Genomic DNA, 17,238 nt, shown 5'->3' on the forward strand with positions numbered 1-17,238 from the left:
TGGCTTGGCAAATACTTTGCATCCAAGTTGAGACGGAAATAATGATACATTGGAATGCCTCTTCTTTGAACTGTTGGGGACCAAATACAGTTTGAAGTAATGATTTATTTGGATGAATAACTCAACATTTAGAATTTGGTAGAGCTAAATGAACTGAAGGAGACAGGAAATCCATGTTAAATCATGTCATTTGGGAAATGCCTTTTAAAACCATTGTAAATCAGCAGCAGAAACTGGAAATGAAATCAGGAAAGTGAGTTACCATACAAATATCACAGTGCTGGGAAGTGGTGCAGGCCATGAAATGACAAGAGCATTTTCCTATTCCAGCAATATATTGTATTTATACAGAAATTCTTCCTTCCAAGTCGAGCTAATAATATTATTCTAAGCATTTTGTTTTAAAAAAGAAAAATGTTTTGCTATTCCAATCATTAAATCACTCAAACTCCTTGGTTAAGTTAGTGGGTTTTTAAATTGTATATGAAGGTTGCTATCAAAATAAAAACTGATTGAGCTAGGAATTCATGTATCCACTGCAGCCAGCTGAATATTATCGCTAGCTGGGCTGTTTCAGTGACCACTTTGACAGGCACTACCCTTTGCCCAATACAGATGAACCAAAATCCAAGGGTCCGGAGCCGGTTCTGGGGTCTTGGTGAGGAGATAGGAATGACGCAGACAGACCTGATGTGCCTTTGTGGAGGGCCGATTCCTGAGTTCACAGCTTAAAGGACCTGTCCCACATGCTGATTTTTTCGGCGACTGCCAGCGACATATCAGTGTCGCCAAAAGATTTTGAACATTTCAAAATCCAGCGGCGACAAAGAAAATGTTGCGGCACTTGAAAAAATACCGCACGTCATACGTCGTCACGCCGCGTCATACGTCATCACGCCACATCACGCCGTGTATTTTTCGGTGACCTGATACGTCAGTCAATGATGCCAGCAGTTGCTGAAAAAAATCGCCAAGTGGGACAGGCTCTTAATGGTTGTGCCTGGCATGGGGGGAATCTGTAATGTGCTGGATATCTAAAGCTCAGAGACTAGAGGTGAAGTGGTTCAGAGCTGGTACATGGTGGAGGGAAAGCAGGATGGTGAGGAGAATGAGGTGCACTTTGGGTACTGGCAGATTAGAGCAGAGGGGTGTACATGCGTAGGTGTTGGATCATTGATTTGGGGTGAGAGGAGGGTGGTGATTGCAAAGTTGTAGCCTGGATAATGAGATTGAAGCTTGGGAGTGGCGCTGACAGAATGTTATTGGGTATGAGCTGTAACAGTGAATGAAGGGGCTGAGGGGCACAAAATAGCGTATTAAAAAAAACATAGTGGAGACTTAACCTCAGGTTCCCAGCAATGGGCTGGAATATGTTCCAGGATGACTCCTTTAATAGTACACCTCCAGGGAAGGCAGGACCCTGAAAGGTTGGCTCCAGGATTGCGTGGTTATTTAAACCTCCAGGAAAATGTTTTGTAGGAAGTGTTGCGTGCGGTTGACATAGGAGTCACAAGCAGAAGAGCACAGACAAATTGGCACAATTTACTTCAGACACGGTTGGAATTACATTCAAGTCTGGCTGCATGTTTGAATTTCTAGGCAGCTGAGTCAGCTGTCAGGGCAAGGTGGCAAGATCTAGCAGTGGCTGTGGGTATGTAAGGGGAATGTGTTGCCAGGAGTAGGAGGTGCAAAATCCAGGCTGGGCTCAAGAGTATGAGACGGAATTGGAGGTGAAGAGGTTACTGGAACATCACAGAGAATGAATAGGGTATGAAGTGACATTGTCCAAAGCCTTGAGCTAAGTGAAGGCCCTTAGGATGCTGGGTCCCCAGCTCTGGGCTGGTATCTGTTTCAAGTCACCTTTTTTAAATAGCACTGCTCTTGTGGGACCCATGCTATGATGACATGGTTCTTCAGTGAGTGCCCAGTGACCAGCACTCCTTAAAATAACAAGACCTATTTCCCCAGGCAACCCTTGTTATTCAACTCAAAATTGGGAACATTTCTGTTTGATTCTGAACATAAATGATTACTAGACACATAACATGAAGAAAAAAATGCTAACTGCCCTAATTTCTGTGTTGCGTGCCCTAATTTATATTGTTAAAATGTAACATTCAAGGTGACATGACGTCTTCTTGTTGTGGAATATATTCAGGTTGGACTCTGCATGTTAGTATGCATTGTCACCAGGAAATTCCCAGCAAAAGGGGGAGAGCTCTTATTAAACCAATCGCCCTAAGTCAGTTTACTGATGTGTGCAGATTTACAACCTTCAGGTTAGCCATGTCCAACTGTGTTTCACTCAACAAATTAAGCAGGAGACATCTATTCAGTGAGTCATGTAAAATGCTCTTTGTCCCACTGCAGGGTGAAGCCCTTCAATGGCTTTCGCTGGTAAATCAGTTCTTCTTCCTCATAGTGTGGAGTACCTCAGAGGACAACATAAAACAAGTATTTACTTCAAAATCTCATTTTCATTCAAAAACATCACCTTTGAACATTTGTTGCATCATTAATGGGAAAAGGGAATATATATTATATTTGATTCTATTTTGATTTATTTTTAAGAGTTAATTTTCTATTGAAATTCAGCAGAAACCAACTTGGACTCTGCTGCCGAAACCATAATGCATCAGGAAAATAGATCCTGACAACAGCAGTCAGCTACACAGAACCGACTTACCAGCTCATTCAACACCTACTGTGGTCATTAGTGACGCACTTACATTTAACCTCCAGAAAAACCTGAACGTTGCAATGTCATCTAAATCTCTGCACTTTACATTTCAGTTTTCATACACATTTAAATAATCTTAAAATATAATTGAAAATGGTGCACATTAGAATTTGAATATTAATTGCATTCCCTTACAGTACACATAGTGATGTTTATTAATTCACATCTGTCAGTAGTTTCCTTAAAAAAGAAGATTGATGAGCTTTTTGGTGCTTATATCAGAAACTGTTTGTAGATAATTGCTTGTTGTTGGGCAAGAGGTCAAGCATTGTTCACAATTACCCCCATAATCTCAGTGTCATTTAAAGGACACAACGGACCAAGAGCTTGAACTAATCACTTTACTTCTTTAAGATGCATTTCAAGAAAAGCAGTCCGAGATAAACAAACATGTTTATTACCCATCATGTTACATTTGTAGCCCTATATTATTTATACTATCACAGCTAGTTCACAAATTATAGCCTATGGCTGCACAGTTGTGGTTTGAACAATGTATAGTGCTGGTGCAGGATTCCTGAAAGGGTAATTTGAATTCTACGTCGAATCGGTAGTAAGGAAGGCAAATGCAATGTTGGCATAGGACTAGAACATATGATCATCTAAAATCAGTACCCCTTTCCTGCTTTCCCCCATATCCCTTGATTCCTTTAGACCTGAGAGCTAAATCTAACTCTCTCTTGAAAACATCCATTGCATTGGCCGCCCCTGCCTTCTGTGACAAAGAATGCCACAGATTCACAACTCACTGGGTGAAAATGTTTTTCCTCATCTCAGTCCTAAATGGCCTACCCCTTATTCTTAAACTGTGACTCCTGGTTCTGGACTCCCCCAACTTCCAGAATTTTTTTTCCTGCATCTAGCCTGTCTAATCCTTTAAGAATTTTATATGTTTCTATAAGACCCCTTCTCATCCTTCTAAATTCCAGTGAATACAAGCCCAGTCGACCCATTCTTTCATCATATGTCAGTCCCGCCACCCCGGGAATTAACCTGGTGAACCTACCTTGCACTCCCTCAATAGCAATAATGTCATTCCTCAAATTAGGAGAACAAAACTGCACACAATGCTCCAGGTGTGGTCTCACCAGGGCCCGGTACAACTGCAGCAGGACCTCTGTGCTCCTAAACTTAAATCCTCTCGCAATGAAGGCCAACATGCCATTAGTTTTCTTCACTGCCTGCTGTACCTGTATGCTTACTTTCAGTGACTGATGTACATGCACACCAAGTCTCATTGCACTTCCCCTTTTCCTAATCTGACACCATTCAGATAATAATCTGCCTTCCTGTTCTAGCCACCAAAGTGGATAACATTCTCATTATACTGCACCTGTAATGCATCTGCCCACTCACCCAACTTATCCAAGTTACCCTCATAGCATCCTCATTGCAGCTCACACAGCTTTGTGTTATCCGCAAACTTGGAGCTGTCACATTTAATTCCCTCGTGTAAATCGTTTTTTTTATAGTAAATAACTGGGCTCCCAGCACCGAGCCTTACGGCACCCCACTAATCACTGCCTGCCATTCTGAAAATGACCCGTTAATTCCTACTCTTTGCTCTCTGTCTGCCAACCAGTTCTCTATCCATGTCAATACCCTACCCCCAATACCATCTGCCCTAATGTTGTACACTAATCTCTTGTGTGGGACCTTGTCAAAGGCTTTCTAAAAGTCCAGATACACCACATGCACTGGTTCACCCTTATCCATTCTACTTGTTACATCCTCAAAAAATTCCAGAAGATTAGTCAAGTATGATTCCCCCTTCATAAATCCATACTGACTTTGACCAATCCTGTCACAACTTTCCAAATGCACTGCTACAACATCATTAACAATCGACTCAAGCATCTTCCCCAATACCGATGTATGGCTAATGTCTATAATTCCCCGTTTTCTCTCTCCCTCCTTTCTTAAAAAGTGGGGTTGCATTGGCAATAAAAGTTGTAGATAGTAAGGGGAGGAGGGGGGTTAAAAAGCACAGCAGGATATAGGTAATTTGGAAAAATGGGCAGGAAAATGACTGAAGGAGGTTAGCTGAACTAGTATAAGGTGTTGCACATCTTCAAATGTAAGAGGAGAATATAAATACAAGGTTACTGTACAGAAGGAACTTGGAATGCAAGTCCACTAGACCAAGTATAACCTTGTGATGTGGAGTGCAGAGAAAGAAAGGTAAATAATGTCTGGGAATAATAAAGTTTAGTTAAAGTATTCTTTAATCTAGAAGCTCTTTAGGGCTCTCTTGATCATCCCCAATCTTAGAGGACCAGAATTTGAGTTTTGAGCTATGATATATTGGCACAGTGATAGTTTTATTTTGTTGGATGGTTCTAGTTACACACACAGATAATCTATTTGCTTTAAGTACAACCTCTTAGCACTGATCAATCATCTTCAGAGAGCCAGGAGCTATAACATCTGCTGCCTTGTCTTTTAAGTCTTGAATTTGAAACACAACCTGGTGCACACATGCTTGGTACTAGCTCTACATTATCTCACTGATGTGAATCCCTTTCTCCATCACATCTAGCTTGGATTGTAACATATGTTTCTTTATTTGGATTCTGGCATTTGCACAGATTTATATGATCAGCCATGATCATATTGAATGGCCGTGCTGGCTCAAAGGACCGAATGGCCTAATCCTGCACCTATTTTTCTATTGTTTCTAACTCTTCCAAATTTTGTGTTGTCTGCAAACCTACTAAACTTCCCATCTATATTTTCATTCAAGTTGTTCATCTCCCCACTGTCAAAGGGATCTACTCGAGGCGTTGCCTCAAAGAGGTATCCAATATCATTAAATACCCTCACCAACCTGGCCATGCTTGTAATTTGTCACTAGCATTGGGAAGAAGGTGCAGTAGCCTGAAAATTGTGGCACCAGGTTCAAGAACAGCGTCCTCCCAACAATCATCAAGATCTTGAACACTACACAGCTGTAACCTCAGTAACTATGATCTTTTGTGGTCTGTGTCTCTGGATGCATTTGCGGACCAGTTTTGCACTATTATTGGTATCTAGTATTGTAGTTATTAATGTTGTATTTTTGATTAATATATATTATCTGTGTGTTATCACATTTATGAGCCTTTTAAGCTGCAGCTTGTAAAAGTTTCATTGTTTTGTTGTTGGTATGTATATATGATAATTAAACACTCTTGACTAATTGGTATCTACCGTGTGGCGGTTAAGGATGAATCTGGCCATGGCTTCCTGTGTGCCCATCAGGGTGAGGTCCCATCTGTAAGTCACTGCAATTAGATTGGTTAACTTATCTAAAATAGGTATCAAAACACAAACTTTGTAGAAATAAGTTTCAGATTTTCAGACTGGAGCAGGTTGATGTTGTTGACATGATAACTTTTTAATGCAATTATAAATATTCTGTTCATGCAAGACTTAGAACTTTAGATGTGTGTACTTAAAGAAAAGAAAATATCTAACTTGCATATGAATTTTTACACCCACCTGAATCTAACACTGATCATTTTAGATATTTGATTAGCATTGTAACCACGTAAAATAATGTTTTTAATTGTAGCCATATAGCACAAAAACGGAAGACTGCAGTGAATCCAAAGACACAGTCCATTAGAAATCATGGTTGCTGAGGTTAGCATTGTGTAGTGTACAAGAGCCTGATATTTGTTGGAAAGAAGATGTTCTTGAACCCAGCGACCACGGTTTTCAGGCTCCTGTAGCATTGCGATTGTGGTAGCAGGGCTGTCAACTCTCACGCATTGAGCGTGAGACTCACGCATTTCAACAAATTCTCATGCTCTCACGCTGATCACAAATTTCTCACGCTCTGTCGTGAGAAATTCTGTGATCAACGGGAATTACATAACTCATATCAACTGCATGGGCCACGGGTGTTGGAGAGCCGGGCTGAGGGAGGGATGGAAGCAGAAGCAGCGGCAGGGCCAGATGCGGACGGGGAGCCGGGGCTGGCGAGTGTTTGCCGGGCTGGCAAGTGTTTGCTGGGCTGGCAAGTGTTTGCCGGGCTGGCAAGTGTTTGCCGGTCTGGCGAGTCGCTCGCTGCAGCTCCGGCCATGGAACAGCCTCATTGCAAGAGTCCAGGGCCGTCAGAGGCATCGGAAGCGTTGCGCCGCTGCCGTGAGTCTCTGTGCCGAATTCGCCCTGGTGACCGGCATGGATCAGGCAGCGTCACTGGAGAGAAGGAATGGGTGACTTTTCTGGTCATGACCCTTCTAAGGGTCTCGACCCGAAACCTTTAGAAGTGTCTCAACCCGAAACGTCAGCCATTCCTTCTCTCCAAAGATGCTGCCTGTCCTGCTGAGTGCTCCAGCATGTTGTGTGTCTCTTCCGTTAAAACCAGCATCTGCAGTTCCTTCTCACACAATGAGACCCAACAAGATGACTTTGAAGCTAATACCATCGGGTGGGGGAGGGATGGAGAGAGAGGGGATGTTAAAGAAATCGATATTCATACTCAATCGGGGAAATTAGTTGATATCTGTCTTTAAATTGATATTTTGTTCATCTTTAAATGTAAGTCTTGGATTCATGTATCGCGGGAACAAATAAGCAAAGGCAAGATGGTTCCCCCCTTTCCATTGGTCTGGAGTTGTCTTCTTTATTACACCACTTTATTTTGAGCAATTCTGCCACATAATAAGAGCAAAATGTTAATAGCAAAATGTATGTTTAAACTGAGGCTTAGAATACTAATGTGTGGGGGGACAGATTTTCTTTGATTTGTGATCTGAGCAAGGCTTGGATTTTTGATAGATATTATTTCATTTGTTGAATTAACATATATAAAATAGATGGGTTAACACCATTGGTGCAGTCAGATTGATAAGAAAATACAGGCTTCGGTGTCATTTGCCATTATGAGCAATGGTTGGATGTTCTAATGATACATTTCAACAAAACATCTGATGCACTATGGATTTTGTCTTCAGTAAATTAATTTACCTATCATTCAAGAGTTAAATATCACTGCATTCCTGACACTTAAATTACTACTTGGCAAGAAATAATATGCATGACCTAAAAAAAAAATCATATTTTGAATGATCAGACAGTCTGAAAAGCTTGGGTAGATTTTTATCTTCTGCTGTAAATTAGATATGAAAATTAGGCGAATAGGCTTAAGATCCAGAATGAATTTCTTCCCGCCCATTAAAGTGATTGTAAATAGTAAGATTAAATGTGAACTTACCAGTTTGAAGTTTGATCTTTATTTTATGAGGAGTTACGGTGAGCGATTATGTGAAGAAGCCCTGCCAATCCGCATGCGTGTCAATCTTCAAAGCAGCGGTGTGAAATCACAGATAACAGCGGTCGAAGTAACATAGTAAGACTTAGAGAAGACTAGAACTACCGAGTGATCTTTATGAGAGAGGGCAGGGAGCGGTGGGCACGTAATAGCTCACCGTAACTCCTCATAATATAAAGTTCAAACTTCAAACTGGTAAGTTCTCGTTTAATCTTACTATTTTACTTCAGAGTCACGTGAGTGATTCCGTGAAGATTTCAAAGTTCTGTGATTTCATGCCGTGAGAAACGAGTCTCCACAACCACAACTGCTTCATTGACAGATGAGGGAAACATTCATAATGAATAAATAATAGTAACTCCTCTCATACGGGAGTAAACTAACCACTGAACCTAAAATAGAGTTGGCAAATACCCCTGGTCTGGCAATAGGTTATTATGAAATGTTCAGAAGTTCGTTCGCCCATCCTGCAGTCGCCAGGATGTGGTCCAGCGGAATGTATATAACCTTTGCTGGTGATGTTGTAGCAGCCCTGGTGGAGTGAGACTCGAAAAAACTCAGTATCTACTCCTGTATGAGCCAAAACCCGTTTCAACTACCAAACCGTTTCAACCGTCCAAACCAACACCTTTTTATAACATTTTTTGTAATTAAAAAACATTGCTAGTTCAGAGCCTCTAAGGCTCTTCGTGACCTTGACGTATTGTTGTATATGTGTGACCATACACAACCGAAGGTTCATGAAATTAGTTTGAGACTTCACGTCTGCTCTGCTTAACTAAACATTAAAATATAATATTATTTGTAAAAATGTAACCATCCTATCCAGTCACAATATGTAGTGAGTGAACCCGCTGCGCTGAGACCAGCGCCATGAGGATAACTACCTTATGAGAGCTTAGCCAAGCTAAGGATGTAGCTCGAGCCCCCTGGTGAAATAGTGTTAATACCACATCAATATACCATACTGCCCTGTGCTTGTCCTGGGAGAACGTGTGTGAAAGATATCCTTTATAACTCGGTATCATAGGGTGAAACCCGACAGAGTGGGTCCCTTTTGCTTCAGCAAATATGATGGGAAGGCACGTTGGGCACAGTTAACGGTCCTATAACATAATTTATTGTCAAAGACCCATTTGAAACGAACTCCAAGACGTCAGTTATCTGTACCGTATTAGACAATCCGAGCCGCAGGAGTGGTCTACTCAGAATCTATGTCCATAATTGATTTATCATGCAGAGGCTGGTTTCCCGAGCCACAGGCTGAACCAGCAAGTTTTATGTTTAGAATAACTGTAAAAGGTTGTATTATTATTCCCGACAAAGCGCAAAGCATAGCTGCATAGGCTAGTCAAACAGAACGACAACCTAGAGCAGGATCTTGCTGAACTTATTGCAAGACCCGACTAATGAGGCCAAATGAAGGGAGACAAACATAACTTCTTTCTCCTTGTAGCAAGAGTGTATTTTTTGCCACTGTTATGCCACATATTTTTGCAACCGGTAAATGAGCCTGAAAACAAACATATCAATTCGGTATTCCATCGAGCCATAATTTCATTAAATGCTTTGTGATCCAACACCCATTTTGTGTTGTCATTGATTATACGTGATGATATTCCAACGTAAATTGAGATTGGGTAAATTATTACAGGATATTCTGTCTTGATCGCACCCATATGCCTAATTTACGCCACCACCATAGTGTATCAACTTAACGTTGAGCATGCAGATTATGCATATTCACTCAATAACCCTTTAACCTATAGAATGCACCTAGTGTCTTTAGGTAGTTCATACCAATAACCTAATAATTGTTAATTGATGCAAATCTCCTCCGCCTCTGAACTAGATGGCATTCATAATGTTCCACCTTGGAGCCCCATCAGTTTATAATATAACTGAAATTTCACTGACCAGATTACTGGAGCAATGCTGAATACTGTTCATCTATCATAATGACCTTGGTAGCTTCAGCTGGTAATAGCATAAGGTCTGTCACAAGACCACATTTGAGATATTACTACTTTGCACGATGTAACTACTTTGCACGATGCACAGCTGAATTACAGCCTCTATATTGCCAATTATACTTAATGAATAGAAGGCTGTTTTATCACAAGATTGTTTGAGGCTCCTATTAATTCCAATCTCTTACTCCAGGGTGGAGTCACAGGCTAATTGATAGTTAAAAGTAAATCCCAATGATGAACAAATCTAGTTGGTATCACCTTCATTTTCTTAAACATAGTTTGAGGCTGAAGCAGTTTGATTTTAAAACCGTACAGTGTTAGAATATCCTCCAGACAAGACATAACAAATGTTTTTGAGCTCTGAGCAGTCCAAGCATTGGCTTTAGTAATCTGATAAATAACCTAGGAACTGAAGTTAACCCATTTTGCAATGTTTTATCATTGCTTTATCCAGATAATTTCAAAATGTCTCCGGTGATCTCTGTAAATGGGAGCATCCTAAGGAAATCAGATGTGAAGTTTCCTATTTTGGGAAAATTTATACTGCACATGCGAGTTAAACGACATTCTGCATCTTTTCCACAATGAACAGGCCATGCCTGCGAATTCCATACCTGCTCGAACAACAACTCTGGCCCATTTTCCAAGCCAGTCCTGAAAGCCATTCCTGGCCATAATACTAAGCCTGCCTCTAAAGACAACTCTGGACATAATTCTGAGCTTGCCTGTACAGACAAATCTGGCCCAATTCTGTGCTTGGAACCTTAGTATCGTGCAGTTTTACATGGTTAGATGCCAACCATTTGTGTGTTAAAAGGTCACTAGGACCCATTCCATCCTTATCAAGGGGAATGCCATTTTCATACAATACATAAACTAAACAAGTGTTATCATTATCATTAGTACAAAAACAAGTGTAAACATTACCAACTTGTAGATGGTCCCATATTTTTCCTGAGCCCGACTTGGGTCTCGGATTTAAGACCTCTGTCCAGCTTTCATGCTGCCACCAACTTCAGTGAACTGCTTACTGAATGAAGGCGTGGGGTGTGTTGTTGCCGCAACGATGAAGCTTTGCTCGTTGTTGGTACCTCGATTGGTCCGACAGTTTTTGCTTCCTTATCCAGGTTTTACCTGTTGAATAGGTCTTACCTCAAGAGAAGGTTCAGTGGCTTGTCTTTAATGTCACCTCTGAAGCGTTGTTTTATAGCATGAGGGGAACTCTAGCCCCTTCCAGGTATTCTGACACCTTCGTTTGCGAGGACTCCCTTGAATCCATACGCATGTATTCCAGTACGTTCCACAGACATACTTTAACATTTTGAAGGTAGTTACACTGACCACTCGCACTCCCCTCCACAGAGAGGGGGATTCGTAGACAGTCATGAACAGGTGCTGCCGCAGGCCCCTGCCTCATAGGATGCTCACCAGCTATACCTCCGATCTCAGAGTCAGAACAAACTGACTCCGTGTGTTCACTTCCTCCAAGAGGGAGACATCATGCAGCCCTTCTATAGGCGCTGCTGCCAGAGGCTCCCGAGGAGACCCCCGGATATAAAGCTCCTCTTGCTGGAGCATATCGTGATGGTGCACCCTTTCCATCAGGAGCTCTTTCCAGAGCCCTTCAACAGGTGCTGCTGCCACGGGCCCCCAAAGAGACCCGCGGATATAAAGCTCCTCTTGCTGGAGCATATCATGCTGGAGCTCTTTTTATTGGCTCACCAGTCCTTCTTGGCTTTCATGCCTCGGGGTATGCTCTGCAATACCTCCAACCTCAGGGTCAGAACAAAACTGCCCTGGTAAGCTCACCTCCTCCACGAGGGAGACATTATGCAGCCCTTCTACAGGTGCTGCTGCCATGGGCCCCCAAGAAGACCCGTGGATATAAGGCTCCTCTTCATGGAGCAGATCTTCCCTATACAGCCCTTGAACAGAGCTGCTGCCACGGGCCCATGGGGTGACCCATGGATATAAAGCTCCTCCTGGAGCATGTCGTGATGGAGCATGTCGTGATGGAGCATCCTCGCCATCAGGTGCTCCATCTTTGCCAGACGTCCACAGACGTTGCTTCTAGTGGGAGGAGAATCCTCCTGGCCCGACTCATCGGAGTCCATGGGCTTACTTTTAAATGGCTTTTCCTGCCCACAGGATTAGCCACGGTGCTCACAGTCGGCACCCTGATACCGCCTTCCTCATGGACTTACCCCTCCATGCGAACCTCAGCGGTCTGGAAGCCGCTGACCGCCTTGTCAGCAGCTGGAGTAGTGCACCCGACGTCCGACGGCTACCGGCGTTCCGTGGTCTCCCCACAGCCCAAAGCTGGTTTCCCCACGGCTCGTCCAGACTGCGCTACAACATCCAGCAGGAAACCTCTGTAAAAAGAGGTTCCTGCAAGAAAACACAACCTGGTAAGAAATAAAAACTTACCTGTAGGTTTAAACTTACTGCTGGCAGGAGCGACTAGCCTGCCAGTCCGGTGCTTCGCCATGCGAATGACGTAATGACATGCATGCGGACTGGCGGGGCTTCTTCACGGAATCACTCACGTGACTCCAAAGTAAAATTAAGAGGTTATGTGATCCTCCCATCAAAATTTCCTTGCTGATTTGCCCCCAAGTCGACATCAGATACAAAAGATGAAAGGAAATATATTTCTGTTTTTACAAATAGAGCTTTTAATGAAGGGATGATCTAATTGAGAAGCTTAAGATGATTGATCAATAAGATTGATGGATGGGTATAAGAAAACAGTACTGCTGGTGAGGTATCGGGGGCATGTGGGTGTGATTCAGTCTAAATCTTTTGTGCATGGTCACCAAGTACATCTTCATACATTTGAACTGGAAAGGTAAATCTTGACATCTCTCTTGCAATAAACCTATGAAGCTAAGCTACCTAAACTTTTCAAAACCAAGACTAGCAGGTTTTTATCAGGTAAAAATATTTAGCTTTACAGTCTAAAAATGGTTCAATCCAATTGCGATAAACATCAGCTGTGATTTAATTTAATTACTGTTTAATGGAAAAATCTCCACTTGCTTGGTTGAGTGCAGCTCAACAACACTCAATGACACTTAAGCACCAATAATGAAGCTGAATATTTTTCATTAGATGAGATGTGAACAACAAATTAGACTGAAAGGGCAACGTAGATATATTATAAAATATAGAAATCAGGTACAAAAATATCCAGATAGCTGTAGATTGTTCTCCCATTTATCTAGAGGACTATAATCTATAGGAGAGATTTAGTACAGGCTTTTAGACCACATAACACCATGGGAATATAAAACAATTATGGTCCATTTCAAGTCTGTTCTGCCAGTCATGGCTAATATGTGACCTGAATGCATATAATTTCATTTTTCCAGTGTCTCTAAATGTATTGGATTGATGAAAATCTATCATCCTCAGTTTGTAAATGAACCGTTGACCCAGCATAATTTGCCACTTGTAGAAGAGTGTGCTAATGTTTCACAATCCTCAGGGTGCAGAATCATTTTTAAATTTCATTCCTGAAGGATCTAATTTTAATCCTTAGAAAATATAAGGCTGTTCCTTCCCAGTGTTGCAGGTCTATTCAATGTCATTAATTCAATCTAACCAAACAGTCTGTAAAAAAAATGGAAGGAACTGCAGATGCTAGTTTACACTGTAGATAGATCCAAAATGCTGGAGTATCTCAGCAGGACAGGCAGCATCTCTGGATAGAAGGAATGGGTGACCCCTCTTCAGATTGATACAAAAATGATTAGTTTGATTAATCTTTAATTTCCGAATGAATGCAAACATCAGAGACTTTCACATAGTACATGGTAATTCTTTGAAAGCTTTATGGAGCAAAGCAATTTAGTTGGCTAGGTTTGTTCAGGCTTCAAATATTGGCCAACGCTGTGCTGTGCAAGGCCTCGGCACCATCACTGCCCTGGAAATACCACTTGAAGACCAACTCCAGGTAAGTGTGGACCCAGTGTTATGGGGAGCAGTGAGTAAAGGCAGCTCACATCTACCAAGATATTCTGGGCACTATTATTTATAGATGCAGTTGAGAAAAACATTATAGGCCAGTAAGCAAATCAACATGATCTCGGAGTGAAACTGAGGACAAGGTACAGCTTATATTTAATAAGCTCACATTTTATCTGCTCTACCCATATAAAATCTACATCTTGATATTTTCCAAGTTCATTGGGAAATGTTTCACTCAGTTTGATCTGGAACTTACCACGTGCTCCACAAGTCCTCCTTTTCATTTTGGTTCTTCCATTTTTTTGATGCATTAAGACATGGAGGTGGCAAGATGTTGCATATCAAGCAAAGCGTGCCTGGCTACCATTGCAGTTGTTTCCTTGCATGTGTGCATGGCCATAAATGGGTTGTGCCACTTATGTAGAAGCAGGCCTCACAACAATTATGAAGTCTGCTTTGACACTAGTTAATGGGAAGGACCAAGCTATGGAATCTAACACTGTGAATCAGGATCGGATAGGTCCACTTTAGTTTAAAATTTATACGCACTGCGCATCCTCCTTTTACCCCCCCCCCCCCCCCCCCCCCCCCACCATCTCCCACCCCAACACCCACCCCCCATGGCAGCTCTTCCTAGAGACTCGCAATCTCACTTTCCTGCAATTGTGACCCTCAACCACAACTCAACAATGATTTCCCTCCCCAGCACCAATTGCAGAACCTTCCCATCTCCCCATCACCCATGATGACCTGACTTTTGACATTCTGATCCCTCCAACAGATGCTCTTACCCAGATCTACCTCCATCCTCAGGCCCCTCTCTCCCAGGATTGTCTTTGCAACGCACAAGCCTTCAACTTGGTTGCTGACTACATGAAACAAAGGCATTTGAGTAAACTAATGGTATGAGTACCATGCTTCGGATCGTTTCTGTTATATAATTCTGCAGTCCCTTGAGAAAATACTGTTTGGACTGCTACAAAGCATCTATTTAATTTTGAGCTGATGGCATTTTGTTTCGTTAGAATATGGCACTTACAGAGCAAATGCAATGATTGTTATGTTAGTAACAGTGCGTGACTGTTTTTCCCAAATTATTTAGGTTTCAAGATAGCAAGTGAGAGGCAAGGGCTGAGGAATGTGTAGTTTCTCATATATTGAGCCACATTTGTTTCTTTCCCTCTGTTCTACTCTTTCTCTTTATTCCTTAACTGCTTGCCATCAGCTGCTTCAGTTCATCTTTGGCCAGGAGTTTGCTTTATGTCTCTGCCAGATTTCCGCATGGGTCCAGCCGATTTGGCTTTCAAGTCAATTTGTGGACCGCTGGCTCAATTTTTGGAAGCTTCTTTTGGGTCTGCTGAAAGTTACCCAAATCCATTCAGTGATATAACAAAAGATGCGGCAATGAATTTAGATGCCCTGTCAGCAGGGTTACATTTTATGGGGTTGACAGGTTTGCAAATGATGGGGAAAAATGGGTGTTTTTTTTAGGGTTTCATTTCTCATACAGTGATCACTAATAATGCTCTCGCTGTAATAGCAGAATACACACTATCACACCAATTCTTGCATTCAAAAGACAGGTTTTATTGAGAAAGTCTAATGTTAGTTTTTGAAGTTGCAGAAATTATTGCATGCTGTGAACTTAATTATAGATGGATTGCTGACTCCAAGATGAAAGGAGTGCATCCTTTGGATTTTAAGCTGATCATAAAAAGGCCTTTAGCACCAGAAGATTTAGTTTGATCATTACTGTTATATCCCCCTGAAAGACAGTACCAGAGAAGGAACATTTGTTAACTAAAGTGTCATAAATTCATTTTCAAATCTCGTGACTTGAAAAGTGATTATCATGTTGCGGCTCATGTTGCTGGCAGCAAACACATCTGCTGGTCAGTGAAGAGGTTCTGCCAAGCGAAGTTCATTTCTGCTGTTGGGGATGTAGCAGGAGGAGCTGTCTTTACTCACAGCTTGTCAAATGGCAAGCAGTATTCTCATTGGTGCCTTATTCTTAAGGACTAACTGTCGCATATTTGGGGAATCACAGAACTGAGAAGACGAATTGCTTGGTCAATGCAATTGTGGCGAGTGGGCCAAACCCTCCAGAAGGCCCGGTATGCCGGGCCCCATCGTTCACGGGGCCCATGACATGAGAGCAAGGAGAGACAAATGAGCATCTGCCGAGAGTGAGGTGGGCTGTTGGAGAACGAGATTGGCCGTTCGAGTGTGAGGTGGAGAGCGTGGAGAGCCGTCGGAGAGCCGCCGAGAGCGAGGAAGGTTGTCAGAGAGCAAGGAGGGCCATTGGAGAGCGAGGAAGATTGTTGGAGAGTTAGGGGAGAGTCAGAGAGCAAGGTGACCGTGAGAGTGAGGAAGGCCATTGGAGAGCGAGGAGCGATGCCGAGGACAAGGGGGGGACCTGGCAGAGGGGGGGGACCGGCAGGGGGGGGGGGGGGGGGGGGGGGGGGGTATCAAGAATGACGGGTCCCCAGAATGGAGGTCTGTCAAGAAAAAATGGGGACCTTTCATGTGGTGGCAGGCAGTAGATAGATAGTTTTGTGAACTTTTGTAACTTTGTCAACGCCCAAACATGGCTACACTTGTGTACTGCCTCGGTGAAGTCTGCGACATAATTTTACCGGGTTGTATGTAAAATAAAGCATTTCACAGTACCTGGGTACATGTGACAATAAAGTATCATTGAATAAAGCATCATTGAATCATTGGAACAGAAGTTTATGACAAATACTTTTTCATTTTCTTGGTTGAGTACTTAAAGGAAACAACATGATCTTATTCAGTCACTTGCTTTCCTTCATGAGTGACCCTAGGTATGTCATCAGATGTAATATTTATACTGATGATACTGCTCCCTGCAGAGTAATTAGTGCCCATCTCGAAGACAATCCATGACTAAATAATTGTCAGGAATAATATGGGTAATGGTCTGTTGCCTTGAGCAATGAGAAAGCTGTTTCGGAATGTTTTTAATACTGTTATCTGGGCATTCTAAGTACTCTTACTTTCCATGCACCTCTAGACCAAGGTGGGCTGAAAGTCATTGCCATTACCAAGTTTAGATTGTACTAAAGACACTGTTGGGAACAAACATAATTGTTTACTTGTTTACATATGAACAGTACACAACAGATCCCTTAATACTCATTCATGTTTATCCCATCCCATAATCGATCAACAATAAAGTAATAACGTATTTTTATCATTCACAATTAATAAAGTGCTCTTCATATCATAAGCCACAAAATACAGTACATTAACTGATTTCTCTCTTGGTTAGGAAA

At 42.1% G+C, this 17,238-nt stretch overlaps 1 protein-coding gene and 1 pseudogene across 4 annotated transcripts in view; one reads left to right on the forward strand and one right to left on the reverse strand.

Annotated features, from left to right (window-relative positions):
* LOC129712397 (zinc finger protein 385D-like) overlaps window positions 1–17,238 on the forward strand; it is a 288,509-nt gene that overhangs the window by 127,183 nt on the left and 144,088 nt on the right. The window lies entirely within an intron of this gene.
* LOC129716462 (U6atac minor spliceosomal RNA) lies at window positions 10,702–10,841 on the reverse strand (annotated as a pseudogene).

This window comes from Leucoraja erinacea, chromosome 2, assembly GCF_028641065.1.
Source record: "Leucoraja erinacea ecotype New England chromosome 2, Leri_hhj_1, whole genome shotgun sequence".
Taxonomy (NCBI): domain Eukaryota; kingdom Metazoa; phylum Chordata; class Chondrichthyes; order Rajiformes; family Rajidae; genus Leucoraja; species Leucoraja erinaceus.